Genomic DNA, 14,385 nt, shown 5'->3' with positions numbered 1-14,385 from the left:
TTCTTGACTGAATCATCCAAAATAGGTCGTGTTTATATGCATTTGAAAGCTCTTTTCAGGCGCTATCTATTAATTACGACAATCATGCGCTTTAAGATTTCCGGTAAAAAGTTTCAACGAAGGCAATCTAGGGTACTTGCAGACTTAATTTTCACATGACAAAGTTAATTAGCAAAGTGAGTACATCGCCATTTTCTTTGTCTGATGCTCGTTATCCATTCATTTGCGACGTGGCGCATTTATTGCAGCAAGATTGTAGCCGTTTTGAAGGGAAAGAAACTTCTAATCACGTCCCTTACTTGATTTACTCAGCAGCTATTGCGTAAAAAAGATACGTCACAGTCGTAATGATAAATAATGTAACGTGAAAAAGTCAATAGCCTACGACACCGGGAGTTCCCAGGCGGTCCTCCATCCAAGTACTATCCCGGCCCGACGATTTTTAACTTCCGTGATCGGACGAGAACAGGTGTGTTTATCGTGGTATGGTCGTAGACAAACAAACGGGCAGATATCTACGATTTATTAGCACATTACATCGAAAATGGTTTAAAATTTAAAGGTCATATTTCTTGACTGAATCATCCCAAATAGGTCGTGTTTAGGTGCATTTGAAAGCTCTTTTCAGGTGCTATCCATTAATTACGACAACCATGCGCTTTAAGATTTCCGGTAAAAAGTTCCAACGAAGGCAATCTAGGGTACTTTCAGACTTAATTTTCATATGACAAAGTTAATTAGCAAAGTGAGTACATCGCCATTTTCTTTGTCTGATGCTCGTAATCCATTCATTTGCGACGTGGCGCATTTATTGCACCAAGATTGTAGCCGTTTTTAAGGGAAAGAAACTTCTAATCATGTCCCTTACTTGATTTACTCAGCGGCTATTGCGTAAAAAAGATACGTCACAGTCGTAATGATAAATAATGTAACGTGAAAAGTCAGTAGCCTACGACACCGGGAGTTCCCAGGCGGTCCTCCATCCAAGTACTATCCCGGCCCGACGATGCTTAACTTCCGTGATCGGACGAGAACAGGTGTGTTCATCGTGGTATGGTCTCAGACAAGCATACGGGCAGATATCTACGATTTATTAGCACATTACATCGAAAATGGTTCAAACTTTAAAGGTCATATTTCTTGATTGGGTGATCGGAAATAGGTCGTGTTTATGTGCATTTGAAAGCTCTTTTTAAGCGCTATCCATTAATTACGACAATAATGCGCTTTAAGATTTCCGGTAAAAAGTTTCAACGAAGGCAATCTAGGGTACTTGCAGACTTAATTTTCACATGACAAAGTTAATTAGCAAAGTGAGTACATCGCCATTTTCTTTGTCTGATGCTCGTTATCCATTCATTTGCGACGTGGCGCATTTATTGCAGCAAGATTGTAGCCGTTTTGAAGGGAAAGAAACTTCTAATCACGTCCCTTACTTGATTTACTCAGCGGCTATTGCGTAAAAAAGATACGTCACAGTCGTAATGATAAATAATGTAACGTGAAAAAGTCAATAGCCTACGACACCGGGAGTTCCCAGGCGGTCCTCCATCCAAGTACTATCCCGGCCCGACGATGTTTAACTTCCGTGATCGGACGAGAACAGGTGTGTTTATCGTGGTATGGTCGTAGACAAACAAACGGGCAGATATCTACGATTTATTAGCACATTACATCGAAAATGGTTTAAACTTTAAAGGTCATATTTCTTGATTGAATCATCCCAAATAGGTCGTGTTTAGGTGCATTTGAAAGCTCTTTTCAGGTGCTATCCATTAATTACGACAACCATGCGCTTTAAGATTTCCGGTAAAAAGTTCCAACGAAGGCAATCTAGGGTACTTTCAGACTTAATTTTCATATGACAAAGTTAATTAGCAAAGTGAGTACATCGCCATTTTCTTTGTCTGATGCTCGTAATCCATTCATTTGCGACGTGGCGCATTTATTGCACCAAGATTGTAGCCGTTTTGAAGAGAAAGAAACTTCTAATCATGTCCCTTACTTGATTTACTCAGCGGCAATTGCGTAAAAAAGATACGTCACAGTCGTAATGATAAATAATGTAACGTGAAAAAGTCAGTAGCCTACGACACCGGGAGTTCCCAGGCGGTCCTCCATCCAAGTACTATCCCGGCCCGACGATGCTTAACTTCCGTGATCGGACGAGAACAGGTGTGTTCATCGTGGTATGGTCGCAGACAAACATACGGGCAGATATCTACGATTTATTAGCACATTACATCGAAAATGGTTTAAAATTTAAAGGTCATATTTCTTGACTGAATCATCCCAAATAGGTCGTGTTTAGGTGCATTTGAAAGCTCTTTTCAGGTGCTATCCATTAATTACGACAACCATGCGCTTTAAGATTTCCGGTAAAAAGTTCCAACGAAGGCAATCTAGGGTACTTTCAGACTTAATTTTCATATGACAAAGTTAATTAGCAAAGTGAGTACATCGCCATTTTCTTTGTCTGATGCTCGTAATCCATTCATTTGCGACGTGGCGCATTTATTGCACCAAGATTGTAGCCGTTTTTAAGGGAAAGAAACTTCTAATCATGTCCCTTACTTGATTTACTCAGCGGCTATTGCGTAAAAAAGATACGTCACAGTCGTAATGATAAATAATGTAACGTGAAAAGTCAGTAGCCTACGACACCGGGAGTTCCCAGGCGGTCCTCCATCCAAGTACTATCCCGGCCCGACGATGCTTAACTTCCGTGATCGGACGAGAACAGGTGTGTTCATCGTGGTATGGTCTCAGACAAGCATACGGGCAGATATCTACGATTTATTAGCACATTACATCGAAAATGGTTCAAACTTTAAAGGTCATATTTCTTGATTGGGTGATCGGAAATAGGTCGTGTTTATGTGCATTTGAAAGCTCTTTTTAAGCGCTATCCATTAATTACGACAATAATGCGCTTTAAGATTTCCGGTAAAAAGTTTCAACGAAGGCAATCTAGGGTACTTGCAGACTTAATTTTCACATGACAAAGTTAATTAGCAAAGTGAGTACATCGCCATTTTCTTTGTCTGATGCTCGTTATCCATTCATTTGCGACGTGGCGCATTTATTGCAGCAAGATTGTAGCCGTTTTGAAGGGAAAGAAACTTCTAATCACGTCCCTTACTTGATTTACTCAGCGGCTATTGCGTAAAAAAGATACGTCACAGTCGTAATGATAAATAATGTAACGTGAAAAAGTCAATAGCCTACGACACCGGGAGTTCCCAGGCGGTCCTCCATCCAAGTACTATCCCGGCCCGACGATGTTTAACTTCCGTGATCGGACGAGAACAGGTGTGTTTATCGTGGTATGGTCGTAGACAAACAAACGGGCAGATATCTACGATTTATTAGCACATTACATCGAAAATGGTTTAAACTTTAAAGGTCATATTTCTTGATTGAATCATCCCAAATAGGTCGTGTTTAGGTGCATTTGAAAGCTCTTTTCAGGTGCTATCCATTAATTACGACAACCATGCGCTTTAAGATTTCCGGTAAAAAGTTCCAACGAAGGCAATCTAGGGTACTTTCAGACTTAATTTTCATATGACAAAGTTAATTAGCAAAGTGAGTACATCGCCATTTTCTTTGTCTGATGCTCGTAATCCATTCATTTGCGACGTGGCGCATTTATTGCACCAAGATTGTAGCCGTTTTGAAGAGAAAGAAACTTCTAATCATGTCCCTTACTTGATTTACTCAGCGGCAATTGCGTAAAAAAGATACGTCACAGTCGTAATGATAAATAATGTAACGTGAAAAAGTCAGTAGCCTACGACACCGGGAGTTCCCAGGCGGTCCTCCATCCAAGTACTATCCCGGCCCGACGATGCTTAACTTCCGTGATCGGACGAGAACAGGTGTGTTCATCGTGGTATGGTCGCAGACAAACATACGGGCAGATATCTACGATTTATTAGCACATTACATCGAAAATGGTTCAAATTTTAAAGGTCATATTTCTTGACTGGGTGATCGGAAATAGGTCGTGTTTATGTGCATTTGAAAGCTCTTTTTAAGCGCTATCCATTAATTACGACAATAATGCGCTTTAAGATTTCCGGTAAAAAGTTCCAACGAAGGCAATCTAGGGTACTTGCAGATTTAATTTTCATATGACAAAGTTAATTAGCAAATTAACTACATCGCCATTTTCTTTGTCTGACGCTCGTAATCCATTCATTTGCGACGTGGCGCATTTATTGCATCCAGATTCTAGCCGTTTTGAAGGGAAAGAAACTTATAATCACGTCCCTTACTTGATTTACTCAGCGGCTATTGCGTAAAAAAGATACGTCACAGTCGTAATGATAAATAATGTAACGTGAAAAAGTCAATAGCCTACGACACCGGGAGTTCCCAGGCGGTTCCCCATCCAAGTACTATCCCGGCCCGACGATGCTTAACTTCCGTGATCGGACGAGAACAGGTGTGTTCATCGTGGTATGGTCGTAGACAAGCATACCGGCAGATATTTACGATTTATTAGCACATTACATCGAAAATGGTTCAAACTTTAAAGGTCATATTTCTTGACTGGATTATCCGAAGTAGGTCGTGTTTATGTGCAATTGAAAGCTCTTTTCAAGCACTATCCATTATTTACGACAACCATGCGCTTTAAAACTTCCGGTAAAAAGTTCCAACGAAGGCAATCTAGGGTACTTTCAGACTTAATTTTCATATGACAAAGTTAATTAGCAAATTAACTACATCGCCATTTTCTTTGTCTGACGCTCGTAATCCATTCATTTGCTACGTGGCGCATTTATTGCAGCCAGATCGTAGCCGTTTTGAAGGGAAAGAAACTTCTAATCACGTCCCTTACTTGATTTACTCAGCGGCTATTGCGTAAAAAAGATACGTCACAGTCGTAATGATAAATAATTTAACGTGAAAAAGTCAATAGCCTACGACACCGGGAGTTCCCAGGCGGTGCCCCATCCAAGTACTATCCCGGCCCGACGATGCTTAACTTCCGTGATCGGACGAGAACATGTGTGTTCATCGTGGTATGGTCGTAGACAAACAAACGGGCAGATATCTACGATTTATTAGCACATTACATCGAAAATGGTTTAAACTTTAAAGGTCATATTTCCTGACTAGATTATCCGAAATAGGTCGTGTTTATGTGCATTTGAAAGCTCTTTTCAAGCGCTATCCATTATTTACGACAACCATGCGCTTTAAGATTTCCGGTAAAAAGTTCCAACGAAGGCAATCAAGGGTACTTTCAGACTTAATTTTCATATGACAAAGTTAATTAGCAAATTAACTACATCGCCATTTTCTTTGTCTGACGCTCGTAATGCATTCACTTGCGTCGTGGCGCATTTATTGCAGCAAGATTGTAGCCGTTTTGAAGGGAAAGAAACTTCTAATCACGTCCCTTACTTGATTTACTCAGCGTCTATTGCGTAAAAAAGATACGTCACAGTTGTAATGATAAATAATGTAACGTGAAAAAGTCAATAGCCTACGACACCGGGAGTTCCCAGGCGGTGCCCCATCCAAGTACTATCCCGGCCCGACGATGCTTAACTTCCGTGATCGGACGAGAACAGGTGTGTTCATCGTGGTATGGTCGTAGACAAGCATACGGGAAGATATCTACGATTTATTAGCACATTACATCGCAAATAGTTCAAAATTTAAAGGTCATATTTCTTGACTGGGTGATCGGAAATAGGTCGTGTTTATGTGCATTTGAAAGCTCTTTTTAAGCGCTATCGATTCTTTACGACAATAATGCGCTTTAAGATTTCCGGTAAAAAGTTCCAACGAAGGCAATCTAGGGTACTTGCAGACTTAATTTTCATATGACAAAGTTAATTAGCAAATTAACTACATCGCCATTTTCTTTGTCTGACGCTCGTAATCCATTCATTTGGGACGTGGCGCATTTATTGCAGCCAGATTTTAGCCGTTTTGAAGGGGAAGAAACTTATAATCACGTCCCTTACTTGATTTACCCAGCGGCTATTGCGCAAAAAAGATACGTCACAGTCGTAATGATAAATAATGTAACGTGAAAAAGTCAATAGCCTACGACACCGGGAGTTCCCAGGCGGTTCCCCATCCAAGTACTATCTCGGCCCGACGATGCTTAACTTCCGTGATCGGACGAGAACAGGTGTGTTCATCGTGATATGGTCGTAGACAAGCATACCGGCAGATATTTACGATTTATTAGCACATTACATCGAAAATGGTTCAAACTTTAAAGGTCATATTTCTTGACTGGATTATCCGAAATAGGTCGTGTTTATGTGCAATTGAAAGCTCTTTTCAAGCACTATCCATTATTTACGACAACCATGCGCTTTAAAACTTCCGGTAAAAAGTTCCAACGAAGGCAATCTAGGGTACTTTCAGACTTAATTTTCATATGACAAAGTTAATTAGCAAATTAACTACATCGCCATTTTCTTTGTCTGACGCTCGTAATCCATTCATTTGCTACGTGGCGCATTTATTGCAGCCAGATCGTAGCCGTTTTGAAGGGAAAGAAACTTCTAATCACGTCCCTTACTTGATTTACTCAGCGGCTATTGCGTAAAAAAGATACGTCACAGTCGTAATGATAAATAATTTAACGTGAAAAAGTCAATAGCCTACGACACCGGCAGTTCCAAGGCGGTCCCCCATCCAAGTACTATCCCGGCCCGACGATGCTTAACTTCCGTGATCGGACGAGAACAGGTGTGTTCATCGTGGTATAGTCGTATAAAAGCATACGGGCAGATATCTACGATTTATTAGCACATTACATCGAAAATGGTTCAAACTTTAAAGGTCATATTTCTTGACGGGATTATCCGAAATAGGTCGTGTTTATGTGCATTTGAAAGCTCTTTTCAAGAGCTACCCATTATTTACGACAACCATGCCCTTTAAGATTTCCGGTAAAAAGTTCTAACGAAGGCAATCTAGGGTACTTTCAGACTTAATTTTCATATGACAAAGTTAATTAGCAAAGGAACTGCATCGCATGTCTGACGCTCTTAATCCATTCATCTGCGACGTGGCGCATTTATTGCAGCCAGATTTTAGCCGTTTTGAAGGGGAAGAAACTTATAATCACGTCCCTTACTTGATTTACCCAGCGGCTATTGCGTAAAAAAGATACGTCACAGTCGTAATGATAAATAATGTAACGTGAAAAAGTCAATAGCCTACGACACCGGGAGTTCCCAGGCGGTTCCCCATCCAAGTACTATCTCGGCCCGACGATGCTTAACTTCCGTGATCGGACGAGAACAGGTGTGTTCATCGTGGTATGGTCGTAGACAAGCATACCGGCAGATATTTACGATTTATTATCACATTACATCGAAAATGGTTCAAACTTTAAAGGTCATATTTCTTGACTGGATTATCCGAAATAGGTCGTGTTTATGTGCAATTGAAAGCTCTTTTCAAGCACTATCCATTATTTACGACAACCATGCGCTTTAAAACTTCCGGTAAAAAGTTCCAACGAAGGCAATCTAGGGTACTTTCAGACTTAATTTTCATATGACAAAGTTAATTAGCAAATTAACTACATCGCCATTTTCTTTGTCTGACGCTCGTAATCCATTCATTTGCTACGTGGCGCATTTATTGCAGCCAGATCGTAGCCGTTTTGAAGGGAAAGAAACTTCTAATCACGTCCCTTACTTGATTTACTCAGCGGCTATTGCGTAAAAAAGATACGTCACAGTCGTAATGATAAATAATTTAACGTGAAAAAGTCAATAGCCTACGACACCGGCAGTTCCCAGGCGGTCCCCCATCCAAGTACTATCCCGGCCCGACGATGCTTAACTTCCGTGATCGGACGAGAACAGGTGTGTTCATCGTGGTATAGTCGTATAAAAGCATACGGGCAGATATCTACGATTTATTAGCACATTACATCGAAAATGGTTCAAACTTTAAAGGTCATATTTCTTGACGGGATTATCCGAAATAGGTCGTGTTTATGTGCATTTGAAAGCTCTTTTCAAGAGCTACCCATTATTTACGACAACCATGCCCTTTAAGATTTCCGGTAAAAAGTTCTAACGAAGGCAATCTAGGGTACTTTCAGACTTAATTTTCATATGACAAAGTTAATTAGCAAAGGAACTGCATCGCATGTCTGACGCTCTTAATCCATTCATCTGCGACGTGGCGCATTTATTGCAGCCAGATTTTAGCCGTTTTGAAGGGGAAGAAACTTATAATCACGTCCCTTACTTGATTTACCCAGCGGCTATTGCGTAAAAAAGATACGTCACAGTCGTAATGATAAATAATGTAACGTGAAAAAGTCAATAGCCTACGACACCGGGAGTTCCCAGGCGGTTCCCCATCCAAGTACTATCTCGGCCCGACGATGCTTAACTTCCGTGATCGGACGAGAACAGGTGTGTTCATCGTGGTATGGTCGTAGACAAGCATACCGGCAGATATTTACGATTTATTATCACATTACATCGAAAATGGTTCAAACTTTAAAGGTCATATTTCTTGACTGGATTATCCGAAATAGGTCGTGTTTATGTGCAATTGAAAGCTCTTTTCAAGCACTATCCATTATTTACGACAACCATGCGCTTTAAAACTTCCGGTAAAAAGTTCCAACGAAGGCAATCTAGGGTACTTTCAGACTTAATTTTCATATGACAAAGTTAATTAGCAAATTAACTACATCGCCATTTTCTTTGTCTGACGCTCGTAATCCATTCATTTGCTACGTGGCGCATTTATTGCAGCCAGATCGTAGCCGTTTTGAAGGGAAAGAAACTTCTAATCACGTCCCTTACTTGATTTACTCAGCGGCTATTGCGTAAAAAAGATACGTCACAGTCGTAATGATAAATAATTTAACGTGAAAAAGTCAATAGCCTACGACACCGGCAGTTCCCAGGCGGTCCCCCATCCAAGTACTATCCCGGCCCGACGATGCTTAACTTCCGTGATCGGACGAGAACAGGTGTGTTCATCGTGGTATGGTCGTAGACAAGCATACGGGCAGATATCTACGATTTATTAGCACATTACATCAAAAATGGTTCAAACTTTAAAGGTCATATTTCTTGACTGGGTGATCGGAAATAGATCGTGTTTATGTGCATTTGAAAGCTCTTTCTAAGCGCTATCGATTCTTTACGACAATAATGCGCTTTAAGATTTCCGGTAAAAAGTTTCAACGAAGGCAATCTAGGGTACTTGCAGACTTAATTTTCATATGACAAAGTTAATTAGCAAATTAACTACATGGCCATTTTCTTTGTCTGACGCTCGTAATCCATTCATTTGCGACGTGGCGCATTTATTGCAGCCAGATTGTAGCCGTTTTGAAGGGAAAGAAACTTCTAATCACGTCCCTTACTTGATTTACTCAGCGGCTATTGCGTAAAAAAGATACGTCACAGTCGTAATGATAAATAATGTAACGTGAAAAAGTCAATAGCCTACGCCGCCGGGAGTTCCCAGGCGGTGTCCCATCCAAGTACTATCCCGGCCCGACGATGCTTAACTTCCGTGATCGGACGAGAACAGGTGTGTTCATCGTGGTATGGTCGTAGACAAGCATACGGGCAGATATCTACGATTTATTAGCACATTACATCTAAAATGGTTCAAACTTTAAAGGTCATATTTCTTGACTGGGTGATCGGAAATAGGTCGTGTTTATGTGCATTTGAAAGCGCTTTTTAAGCGCTATCAATTCTTTACGACAATAATGCGCTTTAAGATTTCCGGTAAAAAGTTCCAACGAAGGCAATCTAGGGTACTTGCAGACTTAATTTTCATATGACAAAGTTAATTAGCAAAGCAACTACATCGCCATTTTCTTTGTTTGATGCTCGTAATCCATTCATTTGCGACGTGGCGCATTTATTGCAGCAAGATTGTAGCCGTTTTGAAGGGAAAGCAACTTCAAATCATGTCCCTTACTTGATTTACTCAGCGTCTATTGCGTAAAAAAGATACGTCACAGTCGTAATGATAAATAATGTAACGTGAAAAAGTCAATAGCCTACGACACCGGGAGTTCCCAGGCGGTTCCCCCTCCAAGTACTATCCCGCCCCGACGATGTTTAACTTCCGTGATCGGACGAGAACATGTGTGTTCATCGTGGTATGGTCGTAGACAAACAAACGGGCAGATATCTACGATTTATTAGCACATTACATCGAAAATGGTTTAAACTTTAAAGGTCATATTTCCTGACTAGATTATCCGAAATAGATCGTGTTTATGGGCATTTGAAAGCTCTTTTCAAGCGCTATCCATTATTTACGACAACCATGCGCTTTAAGATTTCCGGTAAAAAGTTCCAACGAAGGCAATCAAGGGTACTTTCAGACTTAATTTTCATATGACAAAGTTAATTAGCAAATTAACTACATCGCCATTTTCTTTGTCTGACGCTCGTAATGCATTCACTTGCGTCGTGGCGCATTTATTGCAGCAAGATTGTAGCCGTTTTGAAGGGAAAGAAACTTCTAATCACGTCCCTTACTTGATTTACTCAGCGTCTATTGCGTAAAAAAGATACGTCACAGTCGTAATGATAAATAATGTAACGTGAAAAAGTCAATAGCCTACGACACCGGGAGTTCCCAGGCGGTTCCCCCTCCAAGTACTATCCCGGCCCGACGATGCTTAACTTCCGTGATCGGACGAGAACAGGTGTGTTCATCGTGGTATAGTCGTATAAAAGCATACGGGCAGATATCTACGATTTATTAGCACATTACATCGAAAATGGTTCAAACTTTAAAGGTCATATTTCTTGACGGGATTATCCGAAATAGGTCGTGTTTATGTGCATTTGAAAGCTCTTTTCAAGAGCTACCCATTATTTACGACAACCATGCCCTTTAAGATTTCCGGTAAAAAGTTCTAACGAAGGCAATCTAGGGTACTTTCAGACTTAATTTTCATATGACAAAGTTAATTAGCAAAGGAACTGCATCGCATGTCTGACGCTCTTAATCCATTCATCTGCGACGTGGCGCATTTATTGCAGCCAGATTTTAGCCGTTTTGAAGGGGAAGAAACTTATAATCACGTCCCTTACTTGATTTACCCAGCGGCTATTGCGTAAAAAAGATACGTCACATTCGTAATGATAAATAATGTAACGTGAAAAAGTCAATAGCCTACGACACCGGGAGTTCCCAGGCGGTTCCCCATCCAAGTACTATCTCGGCCCGACGATGCTTAACTTCCGTGATCGGACGAGAACAGGTGTGTTCATCGTGGTATGGTCGTAGACAAGCATACCGGCAGATATTTACGATTTATTATCACATTACATCGAAAATGGTTCAAACTTTAAAGGTCATATTTCTTGACTGGATTATCCGAAATAGGTCGTGTTTATGTGCAATTGAAAGCTCTTTTCAAGCACTATCCATTATTTACGACAACCATGCGCTTTAAAACTTCCGGTAAAAAGTTCCAACGAAGGCAATCTAGGGTACTTTCAGACTTAATTTTCATATGACAAAGTTAATTAGCAAATTAACTACATCGCCATTTTCTTTGTCTGACGCTCGTAATCCATTCATTTGCTACGTGGCGCATTTATTGCAGCCAGATCGTAGCCGTTTTGAAGGGAAAGAAACTTCTAATCACGTCCCTTACTTGATTTACTCAGCGGCTATTGCGTAAAAAAGATACGTCACAGTCGTAATGATAAATAATTTAACGTGAAAAAGTCAATAGCCTACGACACCGGCAGTTCCCAGGCGGTCCCCCATCCAAGTACTATCCCGGCCCGACGATGCTTAACTTCCGTGATCGGACGAGAACAGGTGTGTTCATCGTGGTATGGTCGTAGACAAGCATACGGGCAGATATCTACGATTTATTAGCACATTACATCAAAAATGGTTCAAACTTTAAAGGTCATATTTCTTGACTGGGTGATCGGAAATAGATCGTGTTTATGTGCATTTGAAAGCTCTTTCTAAGCGCTATCGATTCTTTACGACAATAATGCGCTTTAAGATTTCCGGTAAAAAGTTTCAACGAAGGCAATCTAGGGTACTTGCAGACTTAATTTTCATATGACAAAGTTAATTAGCAAATTAACTACATGGCCATTTTCTTTGTCTGACGCTCGTAATCCATTCATTTGCGACGTGGCGCATTTATTGCAGCCAGATTGTAGCCGTTTTGAAGGGAAAGAAACTTCTAATCACGTCCCTTACTTGATTTACTCAGCGGCTATTGCGTAAAAAAGATACGTCACAGTCGTAATGATAAATAATGTAACGTGAAAAAGTCAATAGCCTACGCCGCCGGGAGTTCCCAGGCGGTGTCCCATCCAAGTACTATCCCGGCCCGACGATGCTTAACTTCCGTGATCGGACGAGAACAGGTGTGTTCATCGTGGTATGGTCGTAGACAAGCATACGGGCAGATATCTACGATTTATTAGCACATTACATCTAAAATGGTTCAAACTTTAAAGGTCATATTTCTTGACTGGGTGATCGGAAATAGGTCGTGTTTATGTGCATTTGAAAGCGCTTTTTAAGCGCTATCAATTCTTTACGACAATAATGCGCTTTAAGATTTCCGGTAAAAAGTTCCAACGAAGGCAATCTAGGGTACTTGCAGACTTAATTTTCATATGACAAAGTTAATTAGCAAAGCAACTACATCGCCATTTTCTTTGTTTGATGCTCGTAATCCATTCATTTGCGACGTGGCGCATTTATTGCAGCAAGATTGTAGCCGTTTTGAAGGGAAAGCAACTTCAAATCATGTCCCTTACTTGATTTACTCAGCGTCTATTGCGTAAAAAAGATACGTCACAGTCGTAATGATAAATAATGTAACGTGAAAAAGTCAATAGCCTACGACACCGGGAGTTCCCAGGCGGTTCCCCCTCCAAGTACTATCCCGCCCCGACGATGTTTAACTTCCGTGATCGGACGAGAACATGTGTGTTCATCGTGGTATGGTCGTAGACAAACAAACGGGCAGATATCTACGATTTATTAGCACATTACATCGAAAATGGTTTAAACTTTAAAGGTCATATTTCCTGACTAGATTATCCGAAATAGGTCGTGTTTATGGGCATTTGAAAGCTCTTTTCAAGCGCTATCCATTATTTACGACAACCATGCGCTTTAAGATTTCCGGTAAAAAGTTCCAACGAAGGCAATCAAGGGTACTTTCAGACTTAATTTTCATATGACAAAGTTAATTAGCAAATTAACTACATCGCCATTTTCTTTGTCTGACGCTCGTAATGCATTCACTTGCGTCGTGGCGCATTTATTGCAGCAAGATTGTAGCCGTTTTGAAGGGAAAGAAACTTCTAATCACGTCCCTTACTTGATTTACTCAGCGTCTATTGCGTAAAAAAGATACGTCACAGTTGTAATGATAAATAATGTAACGTGAAAAAGTCAATAGCCTACGACACCGGGAGTTCCCAGGCGGTGCCCCATCCAAGTACTATCCCGGCCCGACGATGCTTAACTTCCGTGATCGGACGAGAACAGGTGTGTTCATCGTGGTATGATCGTAGACTAACAAACGGGCAGATATCTACGATTTATTAGCACATTACATCGAAAATGGTTTAAACTTTAAAGGTCATATTTCCTGACTAGATTATCCGAAATAGGTCGTGTTTATGTGCATTTGAAAGCTCTTTTCAAGCGCTATCGATTCCTTACGACAATAATGCGCTTTAAGATTTCCGGTAAAAAGTTCCAACGAAGGCAATCTAGGGTACTTGCGGACTTAATTTTCATATGACAAAGTTAATTAGCAAAGTAAGTACATCGCAATTTTCTTTGTCTGATGCTCGTAATCCATTCATTTGCGATGTGGCGCATTTATTGCAGCACGATTGTAGCCTTTTTGAAGGAAAATCAACCTCTAATCATGTCCCTTACTTGATTTACTCAGCGGCTATTGCGTGAAAAAGATACGTCACAGTCGTAATGATAAAGAATGTAACGTGAAAAAGTCAATAGCCTACGACACCGGGAGTTCCCAGGCGGTTCCCCATCCAGGTACTATCCCGGCCCGACGATGCTTAACTTCCGTGATCGGACGAGAACAGGTGGGTTCATCGTGGTATGGTCGTAGACAAACAAACGGGCAGATATCTACGATTTATTAGCACATTACATCGAAAATGGTTTAAACTTTAAAGGTCATATTTCTTGACTGAATCATCCCAAATAAGTCGTGTTTATGTGCATTTGAAAGCTCTTTTCAGGCGCTATCCATTAATTACGACAATAATGCGCTTTAAAATTTCCGGTAAAAAGTTCCAACGAAGGCAATCTAGGGTACTTGCAGACTTAATTTTCATATGACAAAGTTAATTAGCAAATTAACTACAT

General features: G+C 40.6%; 23 non-coding genes and 2 pseudogenes across 23 annotated transcripts; all 25 read right to left on the bottom strand.

Annotated features, from left to right (window-relative positions):
• Window positions 1–378: 378 nt before the first annotated feature.
• On the bottom strand, window positions 379–497 carry LOC130617634 (5S ribosomal RNA). The gene has a single exon (XR_008978711.1). It is a non-coding gene; the product is annotated as a 5S ribosomal RNA (ribosomal RNA).
• A 449-nt stretch (window positions 498–946) lies between these two features.
• Window positions 947–1,065, bottom strand: LOC130617800 (5S ribosomal RNA). The gene has a single exon (XR_008978877.1). It is a non-coding gene; the product is annotated as a 5S ribosomal RNA (ribosomal RNA).
• Window positions 1,066–1,515: 450 nt separating this feature from the next.
• On the bottom strand, window positions 1,516–1,634 carry LOC130617403 (5S ribosomal RNA). Its single transcript, XR_008978481.1, has one exon. It is a non-coding gene; the product is annotated as a 5S ribosomal RNA (ribosomal RNA).
• A 450-nt stretch (window positions 1,635–2,084) lies between these two features.
• LOC130616523 (5S ribosomal RNA) lies at window positions 2,085–2,203 on the bottom strand. Its single transcript, XR_008977604.1, has one exon. It is a non-coding gene; the product is annotated as a 5S ribosomal RNA (ribosomal RNA).
• Window positions 2,204–2,652: 449 nt separating this feature from the next.
• LOC130617799 (5S ribosomal RNA) lies at window positions 2,653–2,771 on the bottom strand. Its single transcript, XR_008978876.1, has one exon. It is a non-coding gene; the product is annotated as a 5S ribosomal RNA (ribosomal RNA).
• Window positions 2,772–3,221: 450 nt separating this feature from the next.
• On the bottom strand, window positions 3,222–3,340 carry LOC130617402 (5S ribosomal RNA). The gene has a single exon (XR_008978480.1). It is a non-coding gene; the product is annotated as a 5S ribosomal RNA (ribosomal RNA).
• Window positions 3,341–3,790: 450 nt separating this feature from the next.
• On the bottom strand, window positions 3,791–3,909 carry LOC130616522 (5S ribosomal RNA). The gene has a single exon (XR_008977603.1). It is a non-coding gene; the product is annotated as a 5S ribosomal RNA (ribosomal RNA).
• A 450-nt stretch (window positions 3,910–4,359) lies between these two features.
• On the bottom strand, window positions 4,360–4,478 carry LOC130615793 (5S ribosomal RNA). Its single transcript, XR_008976879.1, has one exon. It is a non-coding gene; the product is annotated as a 5S ribosomal RNA (ribosomal RNA).
• A 450-nt stretch (window positions 4,479–4,928) lies between these two features.
• On the bottom strand, window positions 4,929–5,047 carry LOC130617122 (5S ribosomal RNA). Its single transcript, XR_008978199.1, has one exon. It is a non-coding gene; the product is annotated as a 5S ribosomal RNA (ribosomal RNA).
• A 450-nt stretch (window positions 5,048–5,497) lies between these two features.
• LOC130615964 (5S ribosomal RNA) lies at window positions 5,498–5,616 on the bottom strand. The gene has a single exon (XR_008977050.1). It is a non-coding gene; the product is annotated as a 5S ribosomal RNA (ribosomal RNA).
• A 450-nt stretch (window positions 5,617–6,066) lies between these two features.
• LOC130617537 (5S ribosomal RNA) lies at window positions 6,067–6,185 on the bottom strand. Its single transcript, XR_008978614.1, has one exon. It is a non-coding gene; the product is annotated as a 5S ribosomal RNA (ribosomal RNA).
• A 450-nt stretch (window positions 6,186–6,635) lies between these two features.
• LOC130618293 (5S ribosomal RNA) lies at window positions 6,636–6,754 on the bottom strand. Its single transcript, XR_008979367.1, has one exon. It is a non-coding gene; the product is annotated as a 5S ribosomal RNA (ribosomal RNA).
• Window positions 6,755–7,196: 442 nt separating this feature from the next.
• LOC130616857 (5S ribosomal RNA) lies at window positions 7,197–7,315 on the bottom strand. Its single transcript, XR_008977937.1, has one exon. It is a non-coding gene; the product is annotated as a 5S ribosomal RNA (ribosomal RNA).
• Window positions 7,316–7,765: 450 nt separating this feature from the next.
• LOC130617918 (5S ribosomal RNA) lies at window positions 7,766–7,884 on the bottom strand. Its single transcript, XR_008978994.1, has one exon. It is a non-coding gene; the product is annotated as a 5S ribosomal RNA (ribosomal RNA).
• Window positions 7,885–8,326: 442 nt separating this feature from the next.
• On the bottom strand, window positions 8,327–8,445 carry LOC130616856 (5S ribosomal RNA). The gene has a single exon (XR_008977935.1). It is a non-coding gene; the product is annotated as a 5S ribosomal RNA (ribosomal RNA).
• A 450-nt stretch (window positions 8,446–8,895) lies between these two features.
• On the bottom strand, window positions 8,896–9,014 carry LOC130616123 (5S ribosomal RNA). Its single transcript, XR_008977206.1, has one exon. It is a non-coding gene; the product is annotated as a 5S ribosomal RNA (ribosomal RNA).
• Window positions 9,015–9,464: 450 nt separating this feature from the next.
• Window positions 9,465–9,583, bottom strand: LOC130617242 (5S ribosomal RNA). Its single transcript, XR_008978319.1, has one exon. It is a non-coding gene; the product is annotated as a 5S ribosomal RNA (ribosomal RNA).
• Window positions 9,584–10,033: 450 nt separating this feature from the next.
• On the bottom strand, window positions 10,034–10,152 carry LOC130618555 (5S ribosomal RNA; annotated as a pseudogene).
• Window positions 10,153–10,602: 450 nt separating this feature from the next.
• On the bottom strand, window positions 10,603–10,721 carry LOC130618237 (5S ribosomal RNA). Its single transcript, XR_008979312.1, has one exon. It is a non-coding gene; the product is annotated as a 5S ribosomal RNA (ribosomal RNA).
• A 442-nt stretch (window positions 10,722–11,163) lies between these two features.
• LOC130616855 (5S ribosomal RNA) lies at window positions 11,164–11,282 on the bottom strand. The gene has a single exon (XR_008977934.1). It is a non-coding gene; the product is annotated as a 5S ribosomal RNA (ribosomal RNA).
• A 450-nt stretch (window positions 11,283–11,732) lies between these two features.
• LOC130616121 (5S ribosomal RNA) lies at window positions 11,733–11,851 on the bottom strand. The gene has a single exon (XR_008977205.1). It is a non-coding gene; the product is annotated as a 5S ribosomal RNA (ribosomal RNA).
• A 450-nt stretch (window positions 11,852–12,301) lies between these two features.
• On the bottom strand, window positions 12,302–12,420 carry LOC130617241 (5S ribosomal RNA). The gene has a single exon (XR_008978318.1). It is a non-coding gene; the product is annotated as a 5S ribosomal RNA (ribosomal RNA).
• A 450-nt stretch (window positions 12,421–12,870) lies between these two features.
• On the bottom strand, window positions 12,871–12,989 carry LOC130618554 (5S ribosomal RNA; annotated as a pseudogene).
• A 450-nt stretch (window positions 12,990–13,439) lies between these two features.
• On the bottom strand, window positions 13,440–13,558 carry LOC130616184 (5S ribosomal RNA). Its single transcript, XR_008977268.1, has one exon. It is a non-coding gene; the product is annotated as a 5S ribosomal RNA (ribosomal RNA).
• A 450-nt stretch (window positions 13,559–14,008) lies between these two features.
• LOC130616447 (5S ribosomal RNA) lies at window positions 14,009–14,127 on the bottom strand. Its single transcript, XR_008977528.1, has one exon. It is a non-coding gene; the product is annotated as a 5S ribosomal RNA (ribosomal RNA).
• Between the last annotated feature and the right edge of the window lie 258 nt (window positions 14,128–14,385).

This window comes from Hydractinia symbiolongicarpus, chromosome 11 (genome assembly GCF_029227915.1).
Source record: "Hydractinia symbiolongicarpus strain clone_291-10 chromosome 11, HSymV2.1, whole genome shotgun sequence".
Classification (NCBI taxonomy): Eukaryota; Metazoa; Cnidaria; class Hydrozoa; order Anthoathecata; family Hydractiniidae; genus Hydractinia; species Hydractinia symbiolongicarpus.
Note: the sequence above shows the minus strand (reverse complement) of the source record. Positions and strands in the feature narration are given on the sequence as shown.